The 16622-nt window shown below is 44.8% G+C and overlaps 1 protein-coding gene across 2 annotated transcripts in view; it reads right to left on the bottom strand.

Moving 5' to 3' along the window:
- The window catches only part of FOXR2 (forkhead box R2), a 152408-nt gene extending 136835 nt beyond the window's left edge, over nt 1-15573 (bottom strand). The window contains exon 1 of one of the 2 annotated variants that reach the window (XM_054471573.2): nt 15475-15573. The gene's annotated coding sequence lies outside the window, so the exon portion shown is untranslated. The remainder of the gene's footprint in view (nt 1-15474) is intronic. The other variant, XM_054471575.2, reaches the window with a different exon arrangement.
- Between the last annotated feature and the right edge of the window lie 1049 nt (nt 15574-16622).

Genomic DNA, 16622 nt, shown 5'->3' with positions numbered 1-16622 from the left:
GGTTTCAGGCATCTCTCAGAAGCAAAGAACCTCAAAGGCGTGGGGTACTTCAAGGGCCCAGAAAATGTCAAAGTCCCAAAGCACCATCAAACATGAGAATAATTTCAAAAAAGGTCTCCTAACTGTGATATTAGGCATCGATTTCACGGTGCTCACTTGAGCTAAGGAAAGCCTCATCTGGGAGGTTCTGCAAAAGTTAGAAGTGAAACTGAAGAAGAAGTACAGAATATTTGGGCACCTGAAAAAGGTAATCACTGAGGAGTTTGTATAGCATGGGCACCAGGAGTATAAACTTGTGAACTATGACAATCCACTGGGGTATGCATTATTTTGGGGTCCCAAAGCCAACCGGAAAAACAGTAAGGTGGAAATTTAAAATTTTGTGGCCTAAGTCTTTAACAGAGAACTCTGGGACTCGCCATCACAATACAGTGAAGCTATGAAACAGCTGAAGGCCAGAGATACAGCCAAATACAAAGCACTAACTGATGTCCAGGCCCAAACCCATGCCAGAGTTCCAGCCACTGCCAGATCCTGTGCAAGTTCCAGTTCCAATTTCAGCTTCCTTCAAATGCTACCATCAGCAACTCCTCATGCAGCTAGTGAAGTATAAGTCACAGCTATCACTTGGTGAGGAGGGGCAACTATAAGAGCCAGAGTGCCCCAGGACAATGGGTATTACTGATTTGGAAAGAAAGGAAATGAAGAGAAAACAAAATATTTGGTGTTAGTGTTTGTGTTTCTGTGGGTAACATTATGATTTAGGTCTTATTTCAACACTGCTGCTTTTCCTCCCTTTAATTACTGGATGTTCATAAGTTATATTCATCATAAGATTTTGGTAAAAGAACACATTCTAAGTATTAATAAGTTTCTGAGGACTTGTTTTCCTGTTGCCTGTACAGATTCCGCACAAGAGTTTTAACAGTTTTTTAAAACAAAAATCATTTCTATGATATTCTATTATAAGAAATATATAGTACATAAGATTTCAATTGAGTGCACTTTAAATATTTGAATGGATTCTTCAGTAAAATAGCCAGGTCATAAAAGGGAAAAACATAAAATAAAACAAGCTCATCTGTATAATCCGCCTGCATTTTTGTGTATGTTATATAAAGACTTTCGCATTCCATGATTGTGCACTGTGACTACAGAACATAGAGAAAAATAAAAGCCTAACGGGGTTGCAGCCAAGATGGCCGAATAGGAACAGCTCCAGTCTACAGCTCCCAGCGTGAGTGATGCAGAAGACGGGTGATTTCTGCATTTCCATCTGAGGTACCGGGTTCATCTCACTAGGGAGTGCCAGACAGTGGGCGCAGGACAGTGGGTGCAGCGCATCGTGTGCCAGCTGAAGCAGGGTGAGGAATTGCCTCACTCGGGAAACGCAAGGGATCAGGGAGTTCCCTTTCCTAGTCAAAGAAAGGGGTGACAGATGACACCTGGAAAATCGGGTCACTCCCACCCTAATATTGCGCTTTTCCAATGCGCTTAAAAAACGGTGCCCCAGGAGATTATATCCCGCACCTGGCTCGGAGGATCCTATGCCCACGGAGTCTCGCTGATTGCTAGCAAAGCAGTCTGAGATCAAACAGCAAGGTGGCAGCGAGGCTGGAGGAGGGGCGCCCACCATTGCCCAGGCTTGCTTAGGTAAACAAAGCAGCTGGGAAGCTCGAAATGGGTGGAGCCCACCACAGCTCAAGGAGGCCTGCCTGCCTCTGTAGGCTCCACCTCTGGGGGCAGGGCACAGACAAACAAAAGGACAGCAGTAACCTCTGCAGACTTAAATGTCCCTGTCTGACAGCTTTGAAGACAGCAGTGGTTCTCCCAGCATGCAGCTGGAGATCTGAGAACGAGCAGACTGCCTCCTCAAGTGTGTCCCTGACCCCTGACCCCTGAGCAGCCTAACTGGGAGGCACCCCCCAGTAGGGGCAGACTAACACCTCACACGGCAGGGTACTCCTCTGAGACAAAACTTCCAGAGGAACGATCAGACAGCAGCATTCATGGTTCACAAAAATCCGTTGTTCTGCAGCTGCCGCTGCTGATACCCAGGCAAACAGAGTCTGGAGTGGACCTCTAGCAAACTCCTACAGACCTGCAGCTGAGGGTCCTGACTGTTAGAAGGAAAACTAACAAACAGAAAGGACATCCACACCAAAAACCCATCTGTATATCACCATCATCAAAGACCAAAAGTATATAAAACCACAAAGATGGGGAAAAAACAGAGCAGAAAAACTGGAAACTCTAAAAAGCAGAGCACCTCTCCTCCTCCAAAGGAACGCAGTTCCTCACCAGCAATGGAACAAAGCTGGACGGAGAATGACTTTGACGACTTGAGAGAAGAAGGCTTCAGACGATCAAACTACTCCGAGCTACAGGAGGAAATTCAAACCAAAGATAAAGAAGTTAAAAACTTTGAAAAAACTTTAGACGAATGTATAACTAGAATAACCAACACAGAGAAGTGCTTAAAGGAGATGATAGAGGCGAAAGCCAAGGCTCGAGAAATACATGAAGAATGCAGAAGCCCCAGGAGCTGATGCGATCAAATGGAAGAAAGGGTATCAGCAATGGAAGATGAAATTAATGAAATGAAGCAAGAAGAGAAGTTTAGAGAAAAAAAAATAAAAATAAATGAACAAAGCCTCCAAGAAATATGGGACTACATGAAAAGACCAAATCTACGTCTGATTGGTGTACCTGAAAGTCACGGCAACAATGGAACCAAGTTGGAAAACACTCTGCAAGATATTGTCCAGGAGAACTTCCCCAATCTAGCAAGGCAGGCCAACATTCACATTCAGGAAATACAGAGAATGCTACAAAGATAATTTTCGAGAACAGCAACTCCAAGACACATAATTGTCAGATTCACCAAAGTTGAAATGAAGGAAAAAATGTTAAGGGCAGCCAGAGAGAAAGGTCGGGTTACCCACAAAGGGAAGCCCATCAGACTAACAGCGGATCTCTCGGCATAAACTCTACAAGCCAGAAGAGAGTGGAGGCCAATATTCAACATTCTCAAAGAAAAGAATTTTCTACACAGAATTTCATATCCAGCCAAACTAAGCTTCATAAGTGAAGGAGAAATAAAATACTTTACAAATAAGCAAATGCTGAGAGATTTTGTCACCACCAGGCCTGCCCTAAAAGAGCTCCTGAAGGAAGCACTAAACATGGAAAGGAACAACTGGTACCAGCCACTGCAAAATCATGCCAAATTGTAAAGACCATGGAGGCTAGGAAGAAACTGCATCAATTAATGAGCAAAATAACCAGCTAACATCATGACAGGATCAAATTCACACATAACAATATTAACTTTAAATGTAAATGGACTAAATGCTCCAATTAAAAGAAACAGACTGGCAAATTGGATAAAGAGTCAAGACCCATCAGTGTGCTGTATTCAGGAAACCCGTCTCACATACAGAGACACACATAGGCTCAAAATAAAAGGATGGAGGAAGATCAACCAAGCAAATGGAAAACAAAAAAAGGCAGGGGTTGCAATCCTAGTCTCTGATAAAACAGACTTTAAACCAACAAAGATCAAAAGAGACAAAGAAGGCCATTACATAATGGTAAAGGGATCAATTCAACAAGAAGAGCTAATTATCCTAAATATATATGCACCCAATACAGGAGCACCCAGATTCATAAAGCAAGTCCTGAGTGACCTACAAAGAGACTTAGACTCCCACACAATAATGGGAGACTTTAACACCCCACTGTCAACATTAGACAGATCAACGAGACAGAAAGTTAACAGGGATACCCAGGAATTGAACTCAGCTCTGCACCAAGCGGAACTAATAGACATCATCTACAGAACTCTCCACCCCAAATCAAAAGAATATACATTTTTTCAGCACCACAACACACCTGTTCCAAAATTAACCACATCATTGGAAGTAAAACACTCCTCAGCAAATGTAAAAGAACAGAAATTAAAACAAACTGTCTCTCAGACGACAGTGCAATCAAACTAGAACTCAGGATTAAGAAACTCACTCAAAACCGCTCAACTAAATGGAAACTGAACAACCTGCTCCTGAATGACTACTGGGTACATAACGAAATGAAGGCAGAAATAAAGATGTTCTTTGAAACCAACGAGAACAAAGACACAACATACCAGAATCTCTGCGACATATTTAAAGCAGTGTGTAGAGGGAAATTTATAGCACTAAGTGCCCACAAGAGAAAGCAGGAAAGATCCAAAATTGACACCCTAACAACACAATTCAAAGAACTAGAAAAGCAAGAACAAACACATTCAAAAGCTAGCAGAAGGCAAGAAATAACTAAAATCAGAGCAGAACTGAAGGAAATAGAGACACAAAAAACCCTTCAAAAAATTAATGAATCCAGAAGCTGGTTTTTCGAAAGGTTCGACAAAATTGATAGACCGCTAGCAAGACTAATAAAGAAGAAAAAAGAGAAGAATCAAATAGACGCAATAAAAAATGATAAAGGGGATATCACCACCGATCCCACAGAAATACAAACTACCATCAGAGAATACTACAAACATCTCTACGCAAATAAACTAGAAAATCTAGAAGAAATGGATAAATTCTACAGCACACACACTCTCCCAAGACTAAACCAGGAAGAAGTTGAATCTCTGAATAGACCAAAAACAGACTCTGAAATTGAGGCAATAATCAATAGCTTACCAACCAAAAAAAAATCCAGGACCAGATGGATACACAGCCGAATTCTACCAGAGGTACAAGGAGGAACTGATACCATTCCTTCTGAAACTATTCCAATCAATAGAAAAAGAAGGAATCCTCCGTAACTCATTTTATGAGGCCAGCATCATCCTGATACCAAAGCCTGGCAGAGACACAACAAAAAAAGAGAATTTGAGACCAATATCCTTGATGAACATTGATGCAAAAATCCTCAATAAAATACTGGCAAACCAAATCCAGCAGCACATCAAAAAGCTTATCCAACATGATCAAGTGGGCTTCATCCCTGGGATGCAAGGCTGGTTCAACATATGTAAATCAATAAACGTAATCCAGCATATAAACAGAACCAATGACAAAAACCATATGATTATCTCAATAGATGCAGAAAAGGCCTTTAACAAAATTCAACAGCACTTCATGCTAAAAACTCTCAATAAATTAGGTATTGATGGGATGTATCTCAAAATAATAAGAGCTATCTATGACAAACCCACAGCCAATATCATACTGAATGGGCAAAAACTGGAAGCATTCCCTTTGAAAACTGGCACAAGACAGGGATGCCCTCTCTCACCACTCCTATTCAACATAGTGTTGGAAGTTCTGGCCAGGGAAATTAGGCAGGAGAAGGAAATGAAGGGTATCCAACTAGGAAAAGAGGAAGTCAAATTGTCCCTGTTTGCAGATGACATGATTGTATATCTAGAAAACCCCATTGTCTCAGCCCAAAATCTCCTTAAGCTGATAAGCAACTTCAGCAAAGTCTCAGGATGCAAAATCAGTGTACAAAAATCACAAGCATTCTTATACATCAATAACAGACAAACAGAGAGCCAAATCATGAGTGAACTCCCATTCACAATTGCTTCAAAGAGAATAAAATACCTAGGAATCCAACTTACAAGGGATGTGAAAGAACTTTTCAAGGAGAACTACAAACCAGTGCTCAGGGAGATAAAAGAGGATACAAAGAAATGGAAGAACATTCCATGCTCATGGGTAGGAAGAATCAATATCGTGAAAATGGCCATACTGCCCAAGGTAATTTATAGATTCAATGCCATCCCCATCAAGCTACAAATGGCTTTCTTCACAGAATTGGAAAATACTACTTTAAAATTCATATGGAATCAAAAAAGAGCCCTCATTGCCAAGTCAATCCTTAGCCAAAAGAACAAAGCTGGAGGCATCAAGGCTACCTGACTTCAAACTGTACTACAAGGCTACAGTAAACAAAACAGCATGGTACTGGTACCAAAACAGAGATATAGATCAATGGAACAGAACAGAGCCCTCAGAAATAACGCCGCATATCTACAACTATCTGATCTTTGACAAACCTGACAAAAACAAGAAATGGGGAAAGGATTCCCTATTTAATAAATGGTGCTGGGAAAACTGGCTAGCCATATGTAGAAAGCTGAAACTGGATCCCTTCCTTACACCTTGTACAAAAATTAATTCAAGATGGATTAAAGACTTAAACGTTAGACCTAAAACCATAAAAAACCCTAGAAGAAAACCTAGGCATTACCATTCAGGACATAGGCATGGGCAAGGACTTCATGTCTAAAACACCAAAAGCAATGGCAACAAAAGCCAAAATTGACAAATGGGATTTAATTAAACTAAAGAGCTTCTGCACAGCAAAAGAAACTACCATCAGAGTGAACAGACAACCTAAAAAATGGGAGAAAATTTTTGCAACCTATTCATCTGACAAAGGGCTAATATCCAGAATCTACAATGAACTCAAACAAATTTACAAGAAAAACACAAACAACCACATCAAAAGTGGGCAAAGGATATGAACAGACACTTCTCAAAAGAAGACATTTATGCAGCCAAAAAACACATGAAGAAATGCTCATCATCACTGGCAATCAGAGAAATGCAAATCAAAACCACAATGAGATACCATCTCACACCTGTTAGAATGGCAATCATTAAAAAGTCAGGAAACAACAGGTGCTGGAGAGGATGTGGAGAAATAGGAACACTTTTACACTGTTGGTGGGACTGGAAACTAGTTCAACCATTGTGGAATTCAGTGTGGCGATTCCTCAGGGATCTAGAACTAGAAATACCATTTGACCCAGACATCCCATTACTGGGTATATACCCAAAGGATTATAAATCATGCTGCTATAAAGACACATGCACATGTATGATTATTGTGGCTTTATTCACAATAGCAAAGACTTGGAACCAACCCAAATGTCCAACAATGACAGACTGGATTAAGAAAATGTGGCACATATACACCATGGAATACTATGCAGCCATAAAAAATGGTGAGTTCATGTCCCTTGTAGGGACATAGATGAAATTGGAAATCATCATTCTCAGTAGACTATTGCAAGAACAAAAAACCAAACACCGAATATTCTCACTCATACGTGGGAACTGAACAATGAGAACACATGGAAAGAGGAAGGGGAACATCACACTCTGGGGACTGTTGTGGGGTGGGGGGAGGGGGGAGGGATAGCATTAGGAGATATATCTAATGCTAAATTACAAGTTAATGTGTGCAGCGCACCAGCATGGCACATGTGCACATATGTAACTAACCTGTACATTGTGCACATGTACCCTAAAACTTGAAGTACAATAATAAAATAAAATAAAATAAAATAAAATAAAATAAAAAAGCCTAATGACTAGTACATCTTGCGCATTTTCTGACCACCTGTTATGTGAGGCACCAGTCTAGATTCTAGGGATACTCCCTAGTACACATCCTCCAGGTCCAAAGAGTGTTCTAGATTATGTGGGAGAGAAAAATAGGTAAACTGGCAGTGCAGTAAATGCTGGGATAGAGACCGAGCCTGAAGTGCCATGAAAATGTAAAAAACCTTATGTGACCTGTCTTGGGGAGTGGGCCAGGGAAGGGAGCATCATAGGATGTGTGAAAATTCAAGAGACACCTAAATAAGTTTGGGGGGGACTGAAATATACGATCAGAATATATGACGAAAATATTATGTATTAGATATTTGATTGGATACTCCACCCAGCATAGGGGAGGGAGCACTGGCAAAAAGAAGGGGACATCACAGGGTGCCTGCCACGGAAGTAGAAAATACACATAAATCATCTTGAGAGGAGGAGGGCAGAGAGAAGGGGTGGTTGCAGGGGAAAAGGTTGTCATGGGGTACTTCAGAAATAAAAAAAGATGGGACCGTCAGAAAATCTTGGTGAGGGGACAATCTGAGGTTTGGAAGTAATAGAGAAGAAGGGGAGGGAGTAAAAGTGGAGGCACTGGAGGTAGCGTGGACATTTGGAAATAAATTCTTCACTGAACTGTTAAGGTTATATGAAGGGGAAAGTGGAGAACAAGGAATGAGGCAAGGGAAGAAGTGAGCAGGGCAGACCCTCAAAGGGTGGGTGTTGTGGCTGACTTTAAACTAATGACAATAAAAATGATTAATAATAACAACCCTGAAATAATTAGAGAAAAGGCTATAAAAAAGCAGAGCTTCTGAGATACTGGATGAGCCAGAGAAAAGGCTCCACCTGTGGCATCTCCGAAAGGTAACCTTGCACTTCTCTCAGGAACTATGGTTCGTTAGGGTGCACACATTGTTTAAAAGTGTGTGTGTCCAAGGGGGCAAAGGGGCAATGGAGTAAGTCCGGATTGGTACCTGGCATGATGGCCCATGCTATACTAAGTGATGTGGGATCAGGCCCAGATCCTACCACCTTTTCTCCAAGAGCTAAGCACTGCATGGACTAGGTCCCCTGCTGGGGAGCACGAGTGACAAGTGCCCAACCTAGCCCTGTGGGGCTCATGGTAGCAGCTATAACACACAAAAGAGTGGTCAGGCTACCTTCTTCCTTCTTGACATCCAGGCTTACCCTGCTTCCAGCTGTGTGCAAAGTAACGTCACTAGGTGCAGGGTAGGCTAGCAAATGACCTTCTGGAGAAGGCCCAGGGACCCACTCTCCTCAGCCTGCAGGGCAAGGAGACTTCAAACAAAAGTAGTAACTATGACCCCATCAGCAGCTCCAAATTCATTCAGCAAGCCAGAAAATGGTGAGCGCCTTCTGGGATTCAGACAGTGTGTTAGAAACTGGAGCTGCAGAAAATCAAAAGGCCTGTTCTTTGCCCTGGGAGGAGTTGTATTTATCAATACCACCTCCAGAGGTAAACAAGGTGGGAATCTGAGGTCCAGGTTCCTCGGTGACTTTCCCATCTAGAGCCACAGAAGTGGCAAGAGAGAGATCCTAGACAAGACCCTATGTCCATTCCCTGCAAACCCAGAGTGCTTTCCTCTAGGCCAACCTGCTGCCTGTCTCTGCCTGCCAGTGCACTCTCAAGGTCTCTGTCTTCAAAAGAAACACCACGTGAAGGCAGGGGAAGAGGTGTGAGTAACCCTGGCCGCAGCATCCAATCCTTTTGGGGACCAGGCCGGATTACATTCCTCCCCCCACCCGCCCTTTTACCCAAGGGGGCTTACAGCAGTCAGTCAGCACCAGGTCAGTCAGCTAGTAAGTGGGAGAGCTGCAGAGTAAAAAGATTTGTTGAGCACCTGCGTGTCTCAGAGGCATGCCACATATTATCTCTGCCAGGCCAGTGTGATTACTGCCCATTTAACAGGATGCTCCTCCGGCTAGCTCAGGGGAAGAGGTGATGTCTTCCCCAACCCTGTCTGAATCCATGCTTTCTTTGGCTCTGGTGGCAAATTATCATCCAATGGTCTAAAATGGTTCTTTGCAAGTACGGGCCAAGAAGCCTAATTCAGTCAGAGAACCAGCAGTATAAGAGGAGAAAGACTGGGAGAATACCTCCAGCTGCCCTGTCAGAGAGATGACTGCTGGAATCCTGAAGGCCTCAGGCAGGAGGCTCTGCAGGGGATTGGGAAACAAGGGATTGGGTGACAGGTGACCTGCCCTAGCACAAGAAGGAAGCGATCAATGGGCCAGGCTTATTCTCTTGTGGCCTGGGGGTTCAGTCTCCCTAACACACTACAGGAGTACTGCAAAGAGTTAAACTTCCTTTGATTAGATAAAGGCTGAAGAAGGGCGGGACTTCCGGTGGCTGTGAAATGAAAGACAGGGGTGAGGGAGAGGCAGGGAAAGGGGCTTCTGGAAGGTGGAGAGAAAAAGAAAACATTCACTGTGCCATTTACAAAAATTCTTTGAGCTTTGCGGGGCATCCAGATGAGACATCCAGGTGCAAGCCTCTTGCTGAGTAAATCTGAAACCTAAACTGGCCCCACCCCAGCGGAGGTTCCACAAAGCAAGTGGGAAAGCTGCAGTTTTAGGTGCAAGGATGCCTCTGAAAAGGGATTGAGTTTCTGGGTCCTAGAACACTCCAGTTGTTAGGATAACTCAAGGATAGAGAGCCCCCAAGCTACCCAAAGCCTAGCAAACTTGGCAGCTGGCATTTACCGAGTGCCTAAATTGTTCCAGGCACTTTGATTGCTGTTTTCATGCATTGTCTCTAACTTTGCAGTAGTCCTGCAAGGGAGATGCCACCAGGCCAGGCCGAGTTTACAGAGGAGAAAACCCCAACTCAGATCTCACAAGCAAGTTGCCAGGATCAGCTGGCTGGTCACTGGCAGCCTTGCAGGTGGACCCAGGGCCTGCCAAGTCTGAAGCCCATGCTGCTATGCTACAGGGAAAGACTCCATCTCCAGGACAGCTGGGGCTGGGAAAGTCTTCTGTTTTCAAACTTGGACACATCGCAGGGTAGGAGTGACAGGGAACATGCCGGGGTCAGGTGAGGAGGTGTGGGAAAATAAAATTGATCTGCACTTTCAGGATTAGCTGTGGCAGTCTGTCCCTTTATTTGGAAGGGCTGGGGCCCCATTGCCAGGCATCTTTGCGGGATCATATGTGTGGAGTGAGCATTTCCTTCCAAGACAAGTGGACTTCCCCATCACAACACATTCCCCAGAAACTTAACTACCCAGCACCCTCCATCAGTCCTCAAAATCCTAGGTCCTGGCTTTCCCACGGTGGACCAAGCAAACAACAATGTTTCTGAGCCTGCGACATTGCTCCGATACTGTTGCCAATGCAGAAGGTACTGGCAGACCTCTTCCCTTGAGCAGAGCAACCGGGATAAGATGCTGACAGACAGCAAACGGTGGGCATCTGCCCATGAAAAAAAGACAGGTTCCAGGGCATTCTCCTTGGGCCCAGTGTTGCGGCCTTGGCCTCAGCAGGCAAATGCAGAGCAGACAATGGCCATGACCAAAGGGAGATTTGGATTTGGCCTGGGCTCACGTTGGCTCCTGTGAGGTGGGTAGCAGGCAGGATCCCCCCGACTCCTTTCTTTGGCCGAAAGGTAGAATTCCGGCCTTCTGGAGGAAATTATTTTGGAGTCGTGGTGGAGGTGGAGAAGGGTGATTCTTACAAAGATGTACTGAGACCTGTACACAGGTTCCTCCAGGGCTCGTGAGCCATGGAACAGTTAAATGTCAAAGAGCAGATGGAATTTCTTTGAAAATCCCTGTGAGGGCACTTTGTCAAAGGAGGGGCTCAGCTCAGCCAAGACTACACAGAAGAATAACTGGAGTAATCTGGGGCTCAGAGATTGGAGGAGAAGTGGGCTCCAGGCTTGCACGGCTCATCATGCAACAGGCTTGCAAAGCTCACAAGGGTGATTTGGAGGGGAAGGCAGAGTCTATACACAGATAGTGAAAATCAGGCCCAGTTCTTGACTGGTCGACTTCCGCCCCAGTTCCTGTGGCAAATGACACCAGTGTTGCCAATGTTATCTCCAGATGTGCAACGCATGAGAAGTGGTTGAGATTCCTCCTGTAACTTGGACCACGGAGGCCTGTGTAGTCTCAATAATAATGTAGCCTATATTATTTTGCATGTTGTGATTATCCAATGATTCATCCATTCACTCTTTCAACGAGTGCTTATTAAGGTCTACTATGTGCCAGTCATGAGTCTAGTCAACTGGGATTCATAGGTGAACAAATCTCAAGCACCCTTGCCCTCGTGAATGGTACATACAAGAGCAAGGAAACAGAAAATAAAATGCAAACCTTTCACATTACTAATTATATAGAAGGGACAATCACTTTGGGTGGGGCAGGTGGTGGTGGTGGTGGTGGTGGTTGTGGTAAGCTAACACACAGCAGGGTAGGGTGCATTCGGGTCATTGAGAATGGGAGAAGGGAAAGGGAGTGGAGCATTCACTGCCATATGCAAGGGTACGGTACGCAGGTAGGCTTCATTGGAGGGGTGACATTGGAGGAATGAAATGAAGAAGGTGAGAGGGTTTGCCTTGCGGATATATAAAGAAAGTACTGTCCGGGCAGAAGGTCCAGCTGGTGCAAATGCTCTAAGGCCAGGGAGTGACTACCACGTTTGAAAAATGGCAGAGAGGCCAGCGTGGTTGCTGTAGAGTGAGCCAAAAGGACGAGAGCAGGAGATGAGGTCAGAGAGATTAACAGAATCCCACATTATGTAGGGCCTGGGAGGCCGTTTTAAGGACCTTGGCTCTTGCTTGGGGTGAAATGTGGGGGGAAGAAGGAGGGAAGCAGTGAGGGGTGGAACAGAGGAGTCATGTGATCTGACACATGTTTGGAAGGGATCACTTTGATTACTTACTGTGCCGAGAATAGAGTGAATTCAGGCGAGGGTAGTGGGAGCGTGGAAACCAGGTAGGAAGCTACTGCTGCAAGCCAGGCTAGAGATAATGGTGGTTTGGACCATCCTGGTGTCTGTAGACATGGTGAGAACTGCACAGGTTCTGGATACATTTTGAGGTAGACCCAACAGAATTCCTGATGGTTTGAATGTGGCGTGTCAGCGAGGACCAAGGGTTTTTTGTTTTTTGTTTTTGTTTTTGTTTTTGTTTTTTGCCTGAGCAACAAGTAGACTGGGATTGGTATCAATCCCAGTCTACTGGGGAGTGCTGCAGTGAGACTAGGCTTTGTAGGTGGGGAGGGGTTCAAAAATTCAGTTTTGTACACATTGAGTTAAGCTGTCTCTCTGACATCCATGTGAGTCAAGTAGGCAGTTGTATATACAAGTCAGGAATTTGGCTGAAAGATCTATACCTACATATATGTGGATGGCACTTAAAAGCCACGAGACTACATGAGCTCTGCTAGGGAGGGAGAGCACATAGAGGAGGGCAGAAGGTCATGAACAGAGCCCTGCAGCATAAAGGGATGAGAGAGAAGAGGAGACACCAGCTGAGGAGATGGGGAAATTGGCACCAGTGACGCATGGAGGAAAACCAAGAGTGTCCTGGGAACTATGTGAATAAAAGTGTCTCAAGAGACATCCAGCGGTCCACCCTGCTCAAACTGCTGATGTCAGGGGAAATAAGAAGAGGAGTGAGAATTAACCATGGCATTTAGCAACGCAGAGGTTCCTGGTGACCTTAATAAGAGCAGCTTCTTTGGGGGACTGTGTGAAAAAGCCTGCTTGGGACAGCTTTAAGAGAGAATGGGGGGAGAGGAATCAATGAGTATGGACAAGTTTCACAAGGAGTTTTGCAGCAACGGGGAGCAAAGAAATCAGGCGGCATCTGGTGGGGAAAGAGGGAGTCAGGAAAAGGTTTACTTCAGGTGGAAGAAATACCATTGTGCTGAAGGCAAGCACCCGGTGGAGAGACATGAAATCGATAGCACAGGGGTGGCAGAGAGCATCCTTGGAGCGGCAGCTTTGAGTAGGCAGGAGGGCGCCGGGACCTTGTATCAAGGGGAGAGCTGGAGCATGCAGGAGGAGTTGCAAAACAGGGAGTTACTGGATTGGGTAGATGTCAGCTAGGCATTCTGGCCCTCCTGAACTCTTCTAGCTGAGGTTAGGCAGCTGCCTATTTGTTGATTCTGCATGTCTGTTGAGTATCTACTATGCATGAGGCACACTTGTGGGCACTTTACCAACATTTAACACTCCAAACAACCCGTTAGGTGGATTGTGTCATAATACCATGCTACATGTGAGAGGTCTGCCGCTCAAGGAGGTCAGATGGACTGGCCAAGTTCACTTAGCAAACAATTGGAAGAGTAAAGCTTTGAGAGACAGCCTGCCTCTCCAGGTAGGCTTATAAAGCTCACATTTGCTGGCAAGTCAGAGTGTGGGATTACTCTTGCATCCTCTTACACTGGTAACAAGCCTGCCCACGGAACCACAGAAGCTTCTGATGACCACATGGAAGCCACAGTCTGTATGTCTGGGCACCTGCCTCAGTCTCCTGTGTGCCACTGCTACTTCAGTGTGCATGAGCTCGATTCTGAGTCTGAGGCTGAGTGGCAGGGCCTCTCTGTGACCTTGTCTTGCTTAAAACAGACCTCTCCTCTGAAGGCTGGCTCAGCTCCAAGTGGAACAGGCACTCCAGAACTACAGAACTGCCCTTCCACTGACTTTTTAAACACCCTTACTACCCAAAGGCCTGCTTTCTCACCAAGTCAGAGAAGTAAGGGCCACTGAGCCCACTGAGCCTTGTGGACCATTATCATCTAGATTGATGGACACACACACACACACACACACACACACACACACACACACCACATGAATGTGCATGCGATCTGTTCTCATTAGACCTCTCTCTCTCTCTCTCTCTCTGTGTGTGTGTGTGTGTGTGTGTGTGAGAGAGAGAGAGAGAGAGAGAGAGAGAGAGAGAGGAGAGAGAGAGAGAGAGGGAGAGAGACCCTACTTCATTCTGTCCTCTTCCTGCTTTCGGCCAAACTTGCTAAGGAATGATCCTATCAAATGAGACCCCCAAAGAAATAAGCTTTATGGTGTGTGGAGCCCCTTCTGCAGGGTAAGCCTGGGTCCAGATATGGCTTTCGCAGGGTTGGGTCTCAGGGTACAGGGTCCAGGCCCATCCTGGGAAAGGAATAGACACTTTGCTGTTCTGAGGCAGTGAGAATGAGGCCAGAGACCATGAGAAGAAAGGAACAGAGAAGAGAATGGCCACTGGGGCCATCCAAGTCTTAAATTGGGAGGGCAGATTATTTTATAAATGAGCTTCTCTAAAGCACACACACCTATCTTCTACCCACTCCAGTAGCCCTGATGACCCAGAAACAGCAATCAAGGACTTTGGGTACCCACCTCCCTCCAGATGGACATTTAGTATCTTTTGACTCTGTTTTCTCTTCATACACTGCTTTAGATAACATGCTTGAATGTGTCTGCCTCTTTTCAGAGACGAGCTCCACCAAGATGCTTCAGAGCCCTGCTGCAGTGACTTCCATAAAGGCTGCTGAACTGCTCTGAAGGCATCACTGGCCCACGTGATGTGGGGAAGTGAAAAGCCCCACCACAGTTGGATTATCTGCACTTTGGAAATCCTGATAAGTAGCCATTGATGTAAACCATGCATGTTGAGGGGAAGTATGCTGGTCCTGAAGCCAGAGCGTCTACTTGATCAATAGCTTGGGGACCTGGTCGAAGTTATCTCCCTTGGGCCACCCTCCGTTTACATCTCCAAATACATGAATAATGACTCCTGCTTTATATACATGCTGCAGAAAATACATCAGCCGAACTTCACAAAGCTCCAAACTGTTGCTTCTTGAGCTCTCTGTTTTAAAGGAGAACCGTTTAATTTTTTTTGTACATCAGTCACTCATGGGTCAATACATTCCTGTAACACAAGGAAAGTGAACGAACGACGAGAAAGAAGAAAAATACAGCAAAGACATACAAAATACAAGCCCTGATTATTTCAACATCCAAATGACTCTCACTGCATGCTATAAAACTTCCTAAACGTGTATTCTTATGCTATAAAACTTCCTAAACTTATACTCTCAAATGCTGTACTTACCGCAGAGAGGTAACAAACTTTTGCGAAGCGGCAAGAGTCCATGGACTGCTTTCGTCAGTGATGCTCTGGCTCAGCAGCACCTGACCCATCACATTCATTCACTCGGTGGTTACTGTTGCAAGGGAGTTATTACAAAATATGGTTCTTATCATGAAGGAGCTTCAATAACAAGAAATTGCAACTAAAGAGTAGAAGAAATGCCAAAAGGTTCAACTGCTGCCTGTCATGAGAGCTGTGAGCCCCTGAAGAAGCACAGGAGTTCAAAAAGCATATATCACAGTGTGCATGACTTCCGTTGGGCCTTGACGATCAAGAAAGGATGGAACTTATTTTGTGGTGTTTTGTATTCCGTGATTGCAGGAAAGGAGCTTGATCATTGCACACATTTCTGCAAGCCCTAGAAGAATAAGGTGGCTGGAAAACATTAAGCCTAATCCCAAGAATCAGAGTTTACCTGTGCTAACATTTATATGTACACCTTCAATGCATAGTCAGGAATATCATAATAATGATAATTATTATAATAACTATATATACATACATATATATACTGCTCTACACACCATATGTTTGCAAATGTTTATACCAGTTTTCTGTACGCTGATGCAATTACCTTGACTCAGAGCTCACACTACTGTGAGTTTGACTCAGAGCTCACACTACTGTGAGTTTGACTCAGAGCTCACACTACTGTGAGTTTGACTCAGAGCTCACACTACTGTGAGTTTGACTCAGAGCTCACACTGTTGACGTCAACACATTGATGAGATTCCCACAGTAGTTGTGTCTGGGAGTGCCTAAAGGGTGATACAAGTCACTAACAAGGGCAATCTGCACACTACAAGCAGCCCCCTGAGAGAGCCTCACTGTAGCCTCCACCCTTGTGATGTTGACATTACCCCTGATCAGCTCACAAAGCTGCCAGGACCCAGGTGCCAGAGCTGAGCTGCGTTCTGCGTAGAGGTACATGGAATGGCCCTGTCCTCACCCCGTACCCAATCATGGACTCTGAAGCAGCTCTGCCAAACCCACACTGTCCCTCTCAGGAAGGCAAGCTCCTCACCGCCTTCCTTCCAATCAAGTCCATCTGCAAACAAATCACCGTGTACAGCACAGGTTTGCAGGCAGTATGGCTGAAGATTCACACA

This window comes from Pongo pygmaeus, chromosome X (assembly GCF_028885625.2).
Source record: "Pongo pygmaeus isolate AG05252 chromosome X, NHGRI_mPonPyg2-v2.0_pri, whole genome shotgun sequence".
Classification (NCBI taxonomy): domain Eukaryota; kingdom Metazoa; phylum Chordata; class Mammalia; order Primates; family Hominidae; genus Pongo; species Pongo pygmaeus.
This window is presented reverse-complemented; position numbering and strand designations above follow the sequence as displayed.